Source organism: Lemur catta, chromosome 2 (genome assembly GCF_020740605.2).
Source record: "Lemur catta isolate mLemCat1 chromosome 2, mLemCat1.pri, whole genome shotgun sequence".
Taxonomy (NCBI): Eukaryota; Metazoa; Chordata; class Mammalia; order Primates; family Lemuridae; genus Lemur; species Lemur catta.
In genome coordinates, this window is record NC_059129.1 from 4465988 (window position 1) to 4480167 (window position 14180).

The following is a 14180-nucleotide window of genomic DNA, read 5'->3' on the forward strand; positions in this document are numbered from 1 at the left end:
TATTCCTCCTTCCTCCCTCCTTCTCTCCCTTTCTGGCTCTTTCCTTTCTAGAGTGTTGAGACAACACTTAGGCCTATACATTAGGGGCCAGTGTATAAACCCAGTTTTTAATTATCTTGTGTGATCAGACTTAAGTTGGTGCCTCAGCCTCTGTCCCTGTGAATCTGTCTCATAAGGGCACAATTTGCAACAACACACATCATCAAATGGCAGGTGAACTCCTGAGGACATCTTTCCCTGCATAGGAGAAGTTTCCTTTTAGGCAGGTAGATATGGATAAGAATCTAAGGATAGCTTCCTCTCTAGACACTAGGAACCCTTAAACCCTACCTCTCTCTCGAGTGCACGCGCTCCCTGTGTGTGTGCGTGTGGTCTCTCTCCCTCCCTCCCTCTCTCTTTCTCTCTCTCCCCTTCAGTTATTGCATCATTTCTGCCTTGATTAACAAGTGTGTTACTTTTGCCTTGACTCACTGAATCACAGCTGTTAAACTAGATCTCACAGTGTTCATTTTAGAGTGGGCTCTGATCCTTAGAATATGTCTATCTTTCCTAAGCCTTGTATCCTGACTCATGGGACAGGGTTGGGCTTGGAAGTGACTTGTGGTTATTTGTTCTTTTAGAAGCAAGTGATGGAGTCTGAGGTTTTCTCCGCAGGTTTCTTGGTATGTTCAAGGCCATTGCAAGACTGGCCGTTAGATCAGTCTTCTAGAGAGTATGTCATTGTGAGCAACCACCGTGCGCGCCTCTCTGCTGAGCAGAGAAGGGATCTAAAGTGGAGGCTGCAGTTGGAGCACTGGGGGCTGATTTAGGTGGTGAATGACATTGTTGTGTGTCATGTATGTGATAACATGCAGTATTGGCTCAGTGGGTAGGGAAGTCAGATGGGGCAGTTCAAATGATTTAACACATGTCTGACATGTCATGATCACACAGTGTTAACTTTATAATTTATTAAGTTATTATTACTGTTGTTGTCAGGACAGGTTAATGCAATAAAAAAAAAAAATCCCCCAGCCAGGTGTAGTGGCTCATGCCTATAATCCCAGCACTCTGGGAGGCCAAGGTGGAAAGATCACTTGAGGCCAGGAATTCAAGACCAGCCTGACCAAGAGCAAGACCTCATCTGTACCAAAAATAGAAAAAATTAGCCAGGCATGGTGGAATGTGCCTGTAGTCCCAGCTACTTGGGAGGCTGAGGCAGGAGGATTGCTTGAGCCAAGGAGTTTGAGGTTGCAGTGAGCTATGGTGATGCCAGGGCACTCTAGCCTGGGTGACAGAGTGAGACCCTGTCTCAAAAAAAAAAAAAAATCCCCCAATTTCTCAGGCACATAACAGCATCAGAGTTTATGCCTTGCTTGCGCAAAGCCATGCACAGGTTTTCCGGATCAGGTGATAACAGAGTCACTCGGGCTCCTTCCCTCTCTCAGCCGCTGTTTTCTGGATTTGGAGTCACCCTGGCATCATCCAGCCAGCAGGGAGGCGAGAGGCAGTGAGCCGGGCCGTGGAGGGGAAGCTGGAGGTCAGGTTCGGAGCACACACTCCTCACCTCCGCTGCCTGCCCTGGGCCAGCTCCAGGCACGTGACTCCGCCTCCCCGAGGGGCAGGTGGGAAAGAGGCTCCCAGGGGCCCAGCGAGAGCAGCCAGGACTGGTGAGGCCCCTGGGCCAAGTGATTATCTTTTGGGAACTAAACTTCCCCCTTTCTGCTCTGCCCCAAACTGGGAGAAGCTTTCTATTGACACTGGGCTGTTACTTTCCCTCACCCCGTGGGGCTCAACCCCTGTGGTCTGGGCTCATTATCCTCTCTCCGCCCCTCTTTCCAGCCTTGGCCCAGCTCTGGAAATTCTTCGGAAGTTCAGCACTCTGGTGTTCAGCGCAGCGGGGTCTTCCAGCTCAGGACCCCAAACTGTGCCCTGACTCACAGCAGTTACAGCTGCCACCTTCACAGACTTCTAATTAGGGAAACAGTAGGTTTTATTTTTCCAGAATTTCATACGCAGCTATATCTTTTTCCTCTTTTTTTCCTCCAGTTAAGAAAAACATTATTTTCAATTGACAGATAATTGTATTTATTTGTGGGGTACAATGTAATGTTTTGATATATACATACAATGTGCAGTAACAAATTGCTCCATTTAAAACCTGCTCCTTAGGTACGAGGAGTATGTACCTTACATTGCTCCTTGTACTGCAAAATCAAGAGGGACCTTTGTCCTTTAAAGCATAGATATCTGCTTCCAAGAGCCAAGTGACATCATCTTGGAAATAAAATAATATCCAAAGTAGGTTTTTAAAACAGCTTTGTGGAGGTATAATTTATATAACATAAAATTCACCTGTTTCAACTTTACAATTCAATTATCTTTAGAAAATTTACAATCTAATTTTAGAACATTGTCATCTCCTTAAACGATGCCTCCTTCTTGCCCATTTGCCATCAATCCTGTCCCCACCCTCAGCCCCAGGCAGCCACTAATCTATTTTGTTCCTGTCAGCGTTATCCAAAATAGCCAAAAAGTGTAAACAATCCAAATGTTCATTAACTGGCAACTAGATAAACAAAGCTCTAGATAAACAAAGCTCCTATATTCGTACATTAGAATACAATTCAGCAGAAACAAATAACCAGAATACTCCTACAAGCTGCTCAACATGGGTGGACCTCAGACAACATTAGACACACATTGTGCTAAGTGAGAGAAGTCAGAAGCGAAAGACCCTATGTTATGGAATTCCACCTTATGAAATGTTCAGAGAAGACAAATCTGAAGTCAATTTTTATTGTGGTTTCCCATCAAGCAACTACTTCTACTTTCCGTTTTAGGAGCCTGAACTTCTCCCATGCCTTGGACCCTTTGGGCTAATTCTCTTTAAAATAAGCATAGCTAGTTTGTCACTGTGTGGATTTGCTTTGACACTTTGTTTACTAAAGAAAGCAATTCAGAAGCCAAGAAGGAGATGGTGGCTTTTCTTGAGCCACATTCAAAAGAGAAACCATCCTCTGGCTCATGAGTCTTCTACCTGCCTCTTGTTTGATTAACTCCTCCACAGCCCATTTGGGACCAAGCTCCACTTTTAAGTTACCATGTTGGAGAAAATGTATAGCATCTGCTGGGCCCTGGTGGCGGGCAGGGATGTTTAAGCCTATCATTTGTTTTAAACATAAGCCATTTGTAATTCGTGATTCATCTATTGCTAGAAGGTACCTGGCATCCTTTACATGTACCGTGACTCAAACTGCGACAACATTCATAGCTCAGAAGGCAAAGAAAAAATAATCAGAGATTTGTTCATCAGAATTATCACACATTCCACATTTCTGGAATGGAAGATAATACCATCTTAGCCTATTTAAGACTGGCATCCTAGAAAGAGGGGCAGTGTGCTGATGCAAGCAAAACAAAGACAGGCCAAAAAATTAGTGTTTTGAAAATGAGCAGGGAAATAAATGTCTCCCAAACTTCTGTGGTTATTTTTATGGATGTCATCTTTTATTTTATTTTTTGCATAGTTTTTCTGTTTAGAAACTATATATACTAAAAAAGAAAAAGTTGGACATGGGCGGTGTATGTGGCCTGAACTTTTGTACCCCCATGATGATAAGCTGAAAAAAAAAAAAAAAAAAAAAGAAAAAGTTGGAAAATAGAAAAAATATATATATAAGAAAACCAATTCTCTTATAATTCGTACTGTCTAGAAACTTGCTCTCATTCTGATGGGTCCCCTTAGCACTTTTTTTCCCCTATGTGTATGTGAGATACTTAATCAGATACTGAATTGGGCTCAGACTGTATATATTACTATGCCCTGCTATTGTCACTAGAAATTTTATGGTGGACATTTTTCTCCATGTCATTAAATATGCTTCAGGAAGATAAACTTCATGGTCTGCAGTAGCCCCAACACTTCTGGGGATGCCGTTACACTCGCATCCCCCAACTGTTAGACACTGATATTGTTTTAGTACTTTTTCCATTGTAGTTAAAAGCTGCAATGAATATTTATGGGTAGAGGTAGTTGAGCACATCTCCACCATTGACAGCTCTTAAAAGTAAAACAGTAAAATCTCAACCTTAGGACAGCTCTTAAAAGTAAAATAATTGGCTCAAGGTGTTACTGAAAGTTCGGGACTTGTCCCTGAGGCCGCGTCCAGAAGAATGAGGACAAGTGGTTTGAGGAGAAGGAAAGGGAAGTTTATTAATTTGCTGGTAAATGAGGAGAATGGCAGACTCTCGTCTCAAAGCACGATTGTCCTAACTATAAGCAGAAATACAGAGCTTTTCAAAGTGGGGGAGGGTTCAGCTTCAGGGTATTGCTGTTTAACTATAGTGGATGGTTCTCATTGACCCCATCTCCAGTGAAGTGGTGTCGTCCAGCTTTCATTGAAGCATGCACATCATATGGTCATTACAGTGGCCTTCCCTCTTTTAAAACATTCCTGCAACCACTATGAAGAATAACATTCAGAATATTTAAGTGGACCGAACATAATCAACATCCCTGGAGAAGCTCTGGTTCAACTGCCTCCTCTCATGCTGCTGCTGAGATGCACACAGCCCTTGGTAAGAGGTGTTTGTGCCTCTGCTTTTTCAGTTTCCAGTTATGGGTGTTGCCATAGGTTTCTTCTGGGTCCCCATCTGTGGCCTTTTTGTTCATCATGGTCTGGTGACCTCGTAGGTGCCTGGTGATATCTACAGGGCATCTTTTCAGGAAGGGCTTAGAATCTTCCTTCTCTCCATCCATGAAATGCTTCTCCAGGTAAGTCACTTTCTTTGCACAACATCAATAGGCGTTGCTTCTTTTTGATAAGCTCCGTCTTATCCACATGCTCAGGGAACATATCTTTGTGTTTTTGTTTGTGTTTGCCTAAGACACACTTCTCTGAAGCTAAACCTAAGTTGCAGAGGTGTGAGGTTATTGCTAAATTAATCCCCTAGTAGAGTGTCATAATATTAATACCCTCCAAGTGTTATTAAAGTGAAGTTAGGTATTACTTTTCAGGTAATATTATTAATAGTTCAAGTTGCACTCAGTATAGGATGGATGGATGGGTGAATGGATGGAGAGATGGATGGATGGATAGATGAGTGGACGGATGGGTGGATGGAGGGGTGAGTGGATGGGTACATGGAAAAACAGATGTATAGATGGATGGATGAATAGTAGTTTCTAGGTTCCACTATGTATGTCCTACTTTAGGCACTGAGAAGAAAATAGTTAACAGTTGAGCCCATGAGATTATGCCACCGCCAATTCCATGGAACTTGAATTTTAATCAGAGTTTTAGCAATGCTTATCCCCCCAAATCATTGCTTTTCTTATTTTACCAATTAGGGTTAGACTTAACTGTGATGTCACTCATAGCTGCTATTTGCTGTTATTCTGGCGGAAATATTAGGTTCACTATTAATGTCAACATTTAATTCACAATAAGAATCAAATGAAGAGAGTGATACACACACAAGTATTACTTCTTTAAAAAAATTTTTTAATGACTAGAAATGTACTGTAGTATAGATGGTCCCTGAATTTAATGCAATATACATATCTCTGTCCTTTTCTGGAGCAAAGCCTTTGTTCCTTGTGATAAGGAGTCATGCACAGGGCAGGGTGGTAGAGTGGTTACGGGAGAGGTCCCTGGAGTCAGCTTTCTGAGTTCTAATGACAACTCTGCCCTTTGATGGTCTTGTGACCACAGGTCATTATTTCTCCTTCTGCACAGTAGAAATAGTAACACTTGGATGATGGTTTCGGTGTGAGATTAAAGAATGTACCCTACCTAAATACTGAACGGTACCTGCCACACAGTGAATGCAAATGAAGTTTCGGTGGTGATGTGTTATTATCTGTCATCATCATCATTTTCATTATTATTCAATAGTGGCAGTTGGGATGGAATAGAAAGCAAGTGCTCAGGAAATAGGGTGAGTTTGTAAGTTTTCTATCAGTGACCAAAATGATCACACATTTGCTAGCTTAACATAACAGAAATTTATTCCCTCGCAGTTCTAGGTGACAGAACTCTGAAGTGAGTACCACTAGGCTGGAAGCAAGGTGTCAGCAGGGTCTCATTCCTCCTGAAAGTTCTAGAGCACCACCTGTTCTTCCTCTTCTAGCTTCTAGTAGCTGCCAGGCTTCATTGGCTTATAGCCTCACCCTCCCTTCCATGCCTCCGTCTTCATGTCACCTTCTCCCTGTCTGTAGGTATCAGATATCTTTCCACTTCTCTCTCTAAGGACACTTGTGATTGCATTTAGCACCCACCTGGATAATCCACGCTAATCACCCCCTCTCAAGATCCTTACCTTAATCTCACCTGCAAAGACCCCTTTTCCTTATAAGTTAATATTTACAGGCTACAGGGATTAGAACCTAATATCTCCGGGCAGCTGTTATTCTGCCTAATACAGTGGGTTAGAAATAAAGCTTGATTTTCCATTTTACGAGAACGTGGGCCTAGTCTCAAAGGTTTTATCATGCCGTGTACGTAACCGATGTCAGTATCAGTGGTGGTGGGGGGTGTTTTCTGAATAGCGTCTTTTGTTTTCTGTGGGTTCATTGCCCTTTTCCCCCGTTAGTATTTTAGTAAAGCTTATTTTATGAATAAAAATGCCTGCAGCCAAAAGCACTTATTGATCATCTTTGGATCAATATGTAATATTTGTATCTCACTGAATCTTTATTCTGTGTTTCAGGTTTTGCTTCTCTGTCAATTTTGAAATGATCTGTGATAATTCCATATTGAGAAGACCCAGGTCTTCTTTACTGACTTAATTTCTTCTTCTTGTTCCCTGAAAAGCCTTTCTTATCACCCCAGGGATTGCAGAAGGATGATTTTTCACTGATAAGGCATAATATAGTCAGTCGATGATATATTTGTTGTAAAAAAAAAAAAAAACTCTGTTTCCAGTGTAGTCCAAACTTAAATTTCTCTCTTGTTCATTTGCTTTCTGTATTTTTGAGTGCGCTTAAAAATACATTTGCAGTCACGATTGCCTGGGTAAGTTATAAATCCTAGATATTAGAATTTTTATGCTTTAGAAATAATAAATGAGGGCTTACCAATTAAAGATAAAAAATTACTTAGTTGGGGATAGTAGAATATTTTATCAGTATTATTAAAATTTAAGGGCAGCTGAAATGCCACAGGAATCTTTGTATAACATTTTAGTTTAAAAAGTTGGCTTAGGGATGAGTTACAGTCTTTTCTTCAATTTTACATCAAACAGGATATTATATAAATTTTTTAAAAAAGAGCAGAACTCTTGTTGAATCAAATACAGAGCTTTTCTCCCATGGTAGCCATGTGATTTTTACCCTTTATATTTGGAAATCACTTTTTTTGTGTGTGCATCTGGGGTCTGTAATAATTACAGTTGTCACCTTCTTGAAATAATGTTAATACCACACATGGGATAAATAACTTCATGTGATTTATTATAAATCCAAAGATTTTTTTTTTAAAACACCCATATTTAATTATTGGCACATCTGCTATCTATGTGTAAGAGTATAATGTATGGATGATCACAATAGATTTTTTTAGTCTAATTTTTGTTTTTCTCTATTTTCTTCATTTTTTTTTTAAAGTTCATTATTCTTAACAGCTCTCTGGTGCTCTGGGTTTTTCCTCTGCAGGTCGTTGTGACTTCTTTGCAGCATCATCACAATTCTCCACAGCTTCATAAATAACCTCTCTGGAAACTGACGATTGCTAGAGAAGAACACAGCCTCTTAGGTAGGCACTAAAAATATATGAATATGAAATAAAATAAAAGATCGCCTTCTCAGAAGATGATCCCATTAGGAGAGGCAGAATTCTGTATCCTGCACAAACACAACTGCTACCTAAGCAGTGAGCATTTTTAAGCAGTCATTTGTGAAATGATGTGGACTTAATGGCAGATTAAAACAACTACCTGCTGGGCTGTTTCAAAAAACAAAACCCTCCAATTAAGATGGATCCATGAGAATGTGAAATCAATCCACCGTGACACTGAGCACTCTCTATGTGAAGGACACTCCACTAGGGACAGGAAAGGGGAATAAAAGAGGCGGATATCATCTCTCTGCTTGAGAATTGTAGAATCTAGAGCAATGGTTTTCCGTCAGGGGCAGTTTTGCATCCTGGAGGACATTTGACCATGTCTGGAGATGTTTTCAGTTGTCACAACTAGGGAACAGTATACTGGCATTTAGTGGGCAGAGTCCAGAGATGGTGCTAAACATTTTGCGGTGCACAGGACAACTGTCCCCGCAAAGAACTGTCTGGCCCCAGATGTTAGTAGCATTGAGGTTGCCGGATGCAGATGTAGAGAAAGGGGAAAAGCAGATGTAGAAAGAGTTTCTGTATTTCAAGGCAGCTGTAATAGGGACCAGCATATTTATAGGGGTTCAGAGGAAGGAAGAGATTCTTGTGGGTCCTGCTAGGGTGGATGGGAAGGTCAGACCTCCTGCTTAGAGTTAGGAAAGTTGATTTGCCTTGGAGGATGGGCAGAGAGAGAGCATGATGGCAACACAAGAATGATCCTCATTTCTTAACAGCAAATATGGCACGCACAGACTCTGAGCTGTCAGACCAGAAACACGCCGTCACGTGCGTTCTCACATACAGGTCTCATGTCAGCCTTGGGACGGCTGCTTTCTTGCGGGTCACTCCATGGTCCAGTCTGGCCAGAACTAACTCTGGGGTAAACCGGGATGGATTTATCTCCTGAAGCCCTTGAATAGGAAACAGACATCACCTGATACACAGAGTGGGCTGTGAAACCACCAAAACCTTTTGAATTAAGGAGTTTCTAAGAAAATTCTTCACCCCACTTCTGTGCACTTTGTTGGCACATTTATTAAAAGGATATTAAGCATATAATTGAATCTTCTCACGGGGCTGTCCCATGACAGTTATAGGGCAAAGCCCGTGACCACGGCTTTTGACAAATACCTTTTCTAAATAAATTGGATATTTCTCATGTCAGTCATTGGTGGTGACAGGGCAGGGGAAAAACCTGATGACGAAGGCGGTATTTTGAGGAGTTTAATTTGGGAGCAATATGCAGAATGATTTGGGATGAGAAGAAACAAGACAGGAAGACCTTTTTAATTACTTGGGTACAGGCAGTGGGATCAGAAATTGAGACATGTTAGAGGTGTGATTATTAAAGAATCAGTACAATCTAATCTCCCTCATCTTCTATGAAGTGATTTGACAAAAGGGGGATCAGTCTATGGATGGATAGAAATAATCACATAAAATACCTGGCCCAGGGGGGAAGTGGTTTTGAATTTAAGAGTTATATGCTAAAGGTGTGATTATTAAAGCATCAGTAAAATCTAATCTCTTTCATTTTCCATTAACTGATTTAATAAAAAAAGTAGTTAACATTATGGATTGAAGGAATAATTCACATAAAACAGTTGGCGCAGTGGAGGAGTGGTTTTGAAACCAATAACTGCCGTGTTCCACTCCTGCCAAGAGCTAGCTGGCGCAAATTCACCTTTGAATTCTTCATGATCATGAAGATGATAATAAATTACATGGACTTTCAGAACTTCCAGAACTTGTGTGGACTTCCAGACCCATAAGCGTTATATGACATAGTGCATGTAAACATTGAGAACATTCCGTGGCATCTGATAAGTGCTCTATAAATGAATATAATAAATATTATTTATAATGTTTATCCAGTATCTGAATTCCAATAGAGAAATTAAAGGTTACCTCGGCATGTTGAGTATATATCACTTGAGTAATAAAAGTACGTAAAGGAAGACATATAAGGCATAAGTTTTGAGGTGAGAGGTGGAATGGACCCAATTTTACATGTCTAGAGTTTTACATTAAAAAAACACACATCAAAGCAAAACGCTTAGCAGGCATTTGAGGAATGCAACATCTGAGAGACCAAATCTGCATAGAGTGAGAATTTGAGTAAGAAAGAGTGGCAGAAAGTTGCTACATCCACTTTTTAAGTCTGTATTATTTATTTTATGCTTGTTTAACTTCACTGGGGTCTAGGAATGGCCATGAAACCCGGTTGCAGCTAATGCAAGTGTATCAGTCAGTGATTGCCGTGACAGTGCTGTATAACAAACTACCCTAAAATATAGTTGCTCAGGTATTTTTCTTACTCATGGATCCATGGATCAGCAGCAATGTGAGTGCAGCGTGTCTAGTGCTACTGGATTGCAGACTCCTAGCTGCAAGATGAGTTCAGATCTGCCCCGGGTGTGTTTCATCCTCCTTGGACCAGAGACTTCCTTGAGCATGTTCCTCTCACGGTGAATTACAGATGGACAGGAGTGCAAGGCCAATTGTGAAAGTGCACTTTAAGCTTCTGTGCACACCACATCCCCACCACCTCATTGGCCAAAGCACGTTATATGGCCAAACCCAAGGTCAAGCATCAACATGGCCACCACAAGGCCAAGGTAGGGGTGTGATTTTGAATACTACTTTAGAGCAGTGAGTGTCAGGACCGATGGTTCGCTTTATCGTAGAGACATAAATGGAAACGTACTGGGCAGAGGTGATTTGGGGGAAAGCTTGTGTGTTTATGAAAAGCGAGACAGAAACCACTGGCAGTGCTTCCTGGCCCTTTCTCAAGCCTCCTGTGTGGATTTGTGGACGGGACTGTGGCAGCCATCGCGTGGTCGTGTTGAAAAGGCCAGGCACAGCACGGAGACACAGCCGTAACGTTGTCCAGCCACAGAAGCAAGGGTGGAAACTGCCTGTCCCCAGATTTATTGATATCGAAGCCCGGAAGCCATGCGTTCTGTTACTCACAGTGAAAAGCAACAGTAAGGACACAGGAAGGGTACCGGGGGGGAGAAGAGGAGAAATGGCAGCTGCACTGTGGGTTTCACCCACCTTTGGGGTACCGGAGCTGCACGATGCCTGGCGTGTAACATGCACTCTGGAAATGTTTGTCGTCTTGAATTGATCTGGAGTCAGAGAGGCTGTGTTCCCTGCTAGACTTTATATCTATTATTCCACTGCCGGGCCTTTCTCCTTTGCTCCCATCCCGGAGAAACCTGTATCACCACCGGCATAATAATGACATTTTATTATCACGATCTGAAACCCTAGGGTGGATCTCCAGCTGTTCTAAATGGAGCAGGTTTCTGTCAAAGAGATTTCACTTAGGAGGAAGCATGACTATTCAAACTATTGCCACCTGGGGAGAAAGTCTTTATTTACCATTCTTCCTGGTTGTCAATCTCTAGCTAGGTATGTACTCATTATTTTTTTTTCTCCCTTCATCCTCTCTCATATTCACAAAGAAAAAAAAAGTTTTGTGTTATTGCAGGATGATCTGATGTCAGCGAGGAAATTCTTGTCTCATTGGTCACTGTACAGTTAAATTCTTAGATGAATGTTATTTCCCTCTTACGCAGTTGGGAAGAATATCGCGTGCCGTATTAAATTGTAGGACTGCCTTTGAAATTGAAGGCAGTGAGAAAATGTTAGTATGAGTATCGTCTCTGTGTGTGTAGCTGTTTGCTTATTGCTTGTGGTATCATATGGCAATAGAGGCTGCAGTGGTACTTACAGTTGCTCATTGTTACGATGGAACATCGCCAATTAGAATCTTAGTGGCACACAAGTTTTCTTGGAGAGGAATATAAGGGATGGGTCACTAACACTGTCTTTACTTCGATCTTTCTGATACTGTTTCTTTTCAGACAAATAATGAGGACATGCCTGCCTTGTCTCTCAGCACCAAAACCCTTTGTAATGTATTTTGGAATCTATTATAGCTTAGGATGACCGACATGTAAGATTCTTGTGGAAAAATAGTTGGTATCCTGTGGGGTAGAAAGTCTAAATTTTAGGATTTCACTGCCCATTACAATCGAATAAATAAAAATTAGAGAGACGTGCATAGGCTTGCAAACTTTTTGTTTTCCCAGAGAAATGCATGAGGTAAAAAATGCTGTTTATTATCATGATAATTTTATAAAATGAAATGAATTTAATCCATTAAAATAGTAAGTATAAAGGAACAGAGTGGCCTTTCATAGATCTGTGAATGTTGGTTGGCCCAAGGGGTGGACTGTAGTGGCTTTGCACACACCTGCATAACATTTATTTCATTCCCCTGCCCTTGCATAGCAGCCAGGAGGCAAAAGAGCGCTGAAATCAATTCTAGGAGTAGCATTTTATTAATCTAAGCCCATGGTCAGCAAACTTTTTCTATAAAGAGCCAAGTTTTTCGTTCTGTGGGCCATCCAGTCTCTTTTGCAACTAGTTGATTATTTCTTTACAAAATTTACTTACAAAGTTTATTTACAAAAATGGTCTGAGCTTGGATTGTGGGTCATAATTTTCCAACCCCCATTCTAAACCACACATGATAATTGTTTAGGAGCTTGGGCCTCCACCACCCCGAGCTATGGTCCTCTTCTAAAGTTTGTGGATATCTTTGGAAGGACCCCCAAAACACAAAAATATGAATGACAATTACCTTTAAAACTCAGAAGATGGGTTCACCTTACTTCCCATGTTGGTTATATATTTCAGATGACTGGGAATAACAACTATGTCTACCATGCAATATTGGATCCCCTTTTCCTATGGTTTGAATATATCTCCTCCATAATTCAGGTGTTGTCCATGTGATAGTATGAAGAGGTAGGGCCTCTAAGAGGCGGTTAGGCCGTCAGGGGTCCTCCCTCAGGAATGTGATTAAGGACCTTACAAAAGAAGCTTCATACAGCATTTGGGTCTCTTGCCTCCCTGCCTTCTGCCATGTGAGGATACAGGGTTCCCACCCTCTGGAGGATGCAGCCTTCACCAAACAGCTGAACGTGCTGGCACCTTGATCTTGGACTTCCCAGCCTCCAGAACTGTGAGAAATACATTTCTGTTCTTTATTAATTACTCAGTTTCAGGCATTCTGTTACAGCAGCACAAAATGGACTAAGACACCTTCTAAGAGGAGTGAGCTTTAAAATATTCAATAGCATTTGGATAAAAGACATAGGCAAGTTTTCTTTAAGAATTTTTTACGTAGTCTACTTTCCTTAATTACCTAGTTTCCTTCCCAGCAAAATGATTAAATATTTTCTTCTTCTTCTTCTTTTTTTTTTTTTGTAGAGAAGTTTTGCTCTTGCTCAGGCTGGTCTCAAACTTCTGGCCTTAAGTGATCCTCCCACCTTTGTCTCCTAAAGTGCTAGGATTACAGGTGTGAGTCACTGTGCCCAGCGTGAAATATTTTCTTCTAAACACATAGTGAGAGTAGTAATTTAGTTGGTGATAAGTCAAATATTTCTAATAAGAACATAAGATGGATGCCTATAACTTTTGAATTAGCAGCTGTAGGTAATTTTAAAAATTTTTGAAGAGATAATTTCAGAAGAGGTGCAAAGTAGCATAGAGAATTTCCATATAGCCTTCACCTATCTCTGAATATTATCACCTTATGTACCATAATATAATAATAATCAAAACTAATAAATTAATGTCAGGTTCATGCCATTAACTCAAATGTATACTTCATTAGGATTTTACCAGTTTTTACTCTGATTTTTTTACTGTTTTCCTCTTCCAGGATCCAATTCATTATCCCATATTGTTTTCAGTTGTCTTATCACCTTACGTCTTAGATCGTTTGAGTGGCTATAACAAAATACCTTAGATTGAGTAGCTTTTAAATAACAGAGATTTCTCTCTCACAGTTCTGAAGGCTGGTGCTACTAATACCCACCACAGCCACCCCTTAGTTTTTGATGAAAGCGTTCTGGTGTATGAGGATGCGTGCTCTGATGTATGATGGGGCCGGTGAAGAGCAGAGAGGAGGACAAGGAAGTCTGGGGTCATCGTGTGAGACAGCTTGTTCCTCCTGCAAATTTCTCTTTTTTCTTATCTATTAGAACTGCTACACTTCATCTCATAGAAATGCATTTTATAATTTTACATTCTACTTTATGATTTATCTGTGTATCCTAATATAACAATGCACAGCACCCCAATAAAAATAAATCTTCAGATTCCGCCAGCATGCCAGGAATGAGTGGACACCAAGTTTGTCCTGGACCCCTGGGCACAGCCTTGCCAGCCCACCCAAGTGTGTGCATCAGCTTAGCAAGCACTTTAGCACACACAAGGCACATGGTTAAAATGTAGGGTTCTAGGCTCTGCTTTGAGACAGAGACTCTATATGTCTGTGGTGGGCTCAGGAGT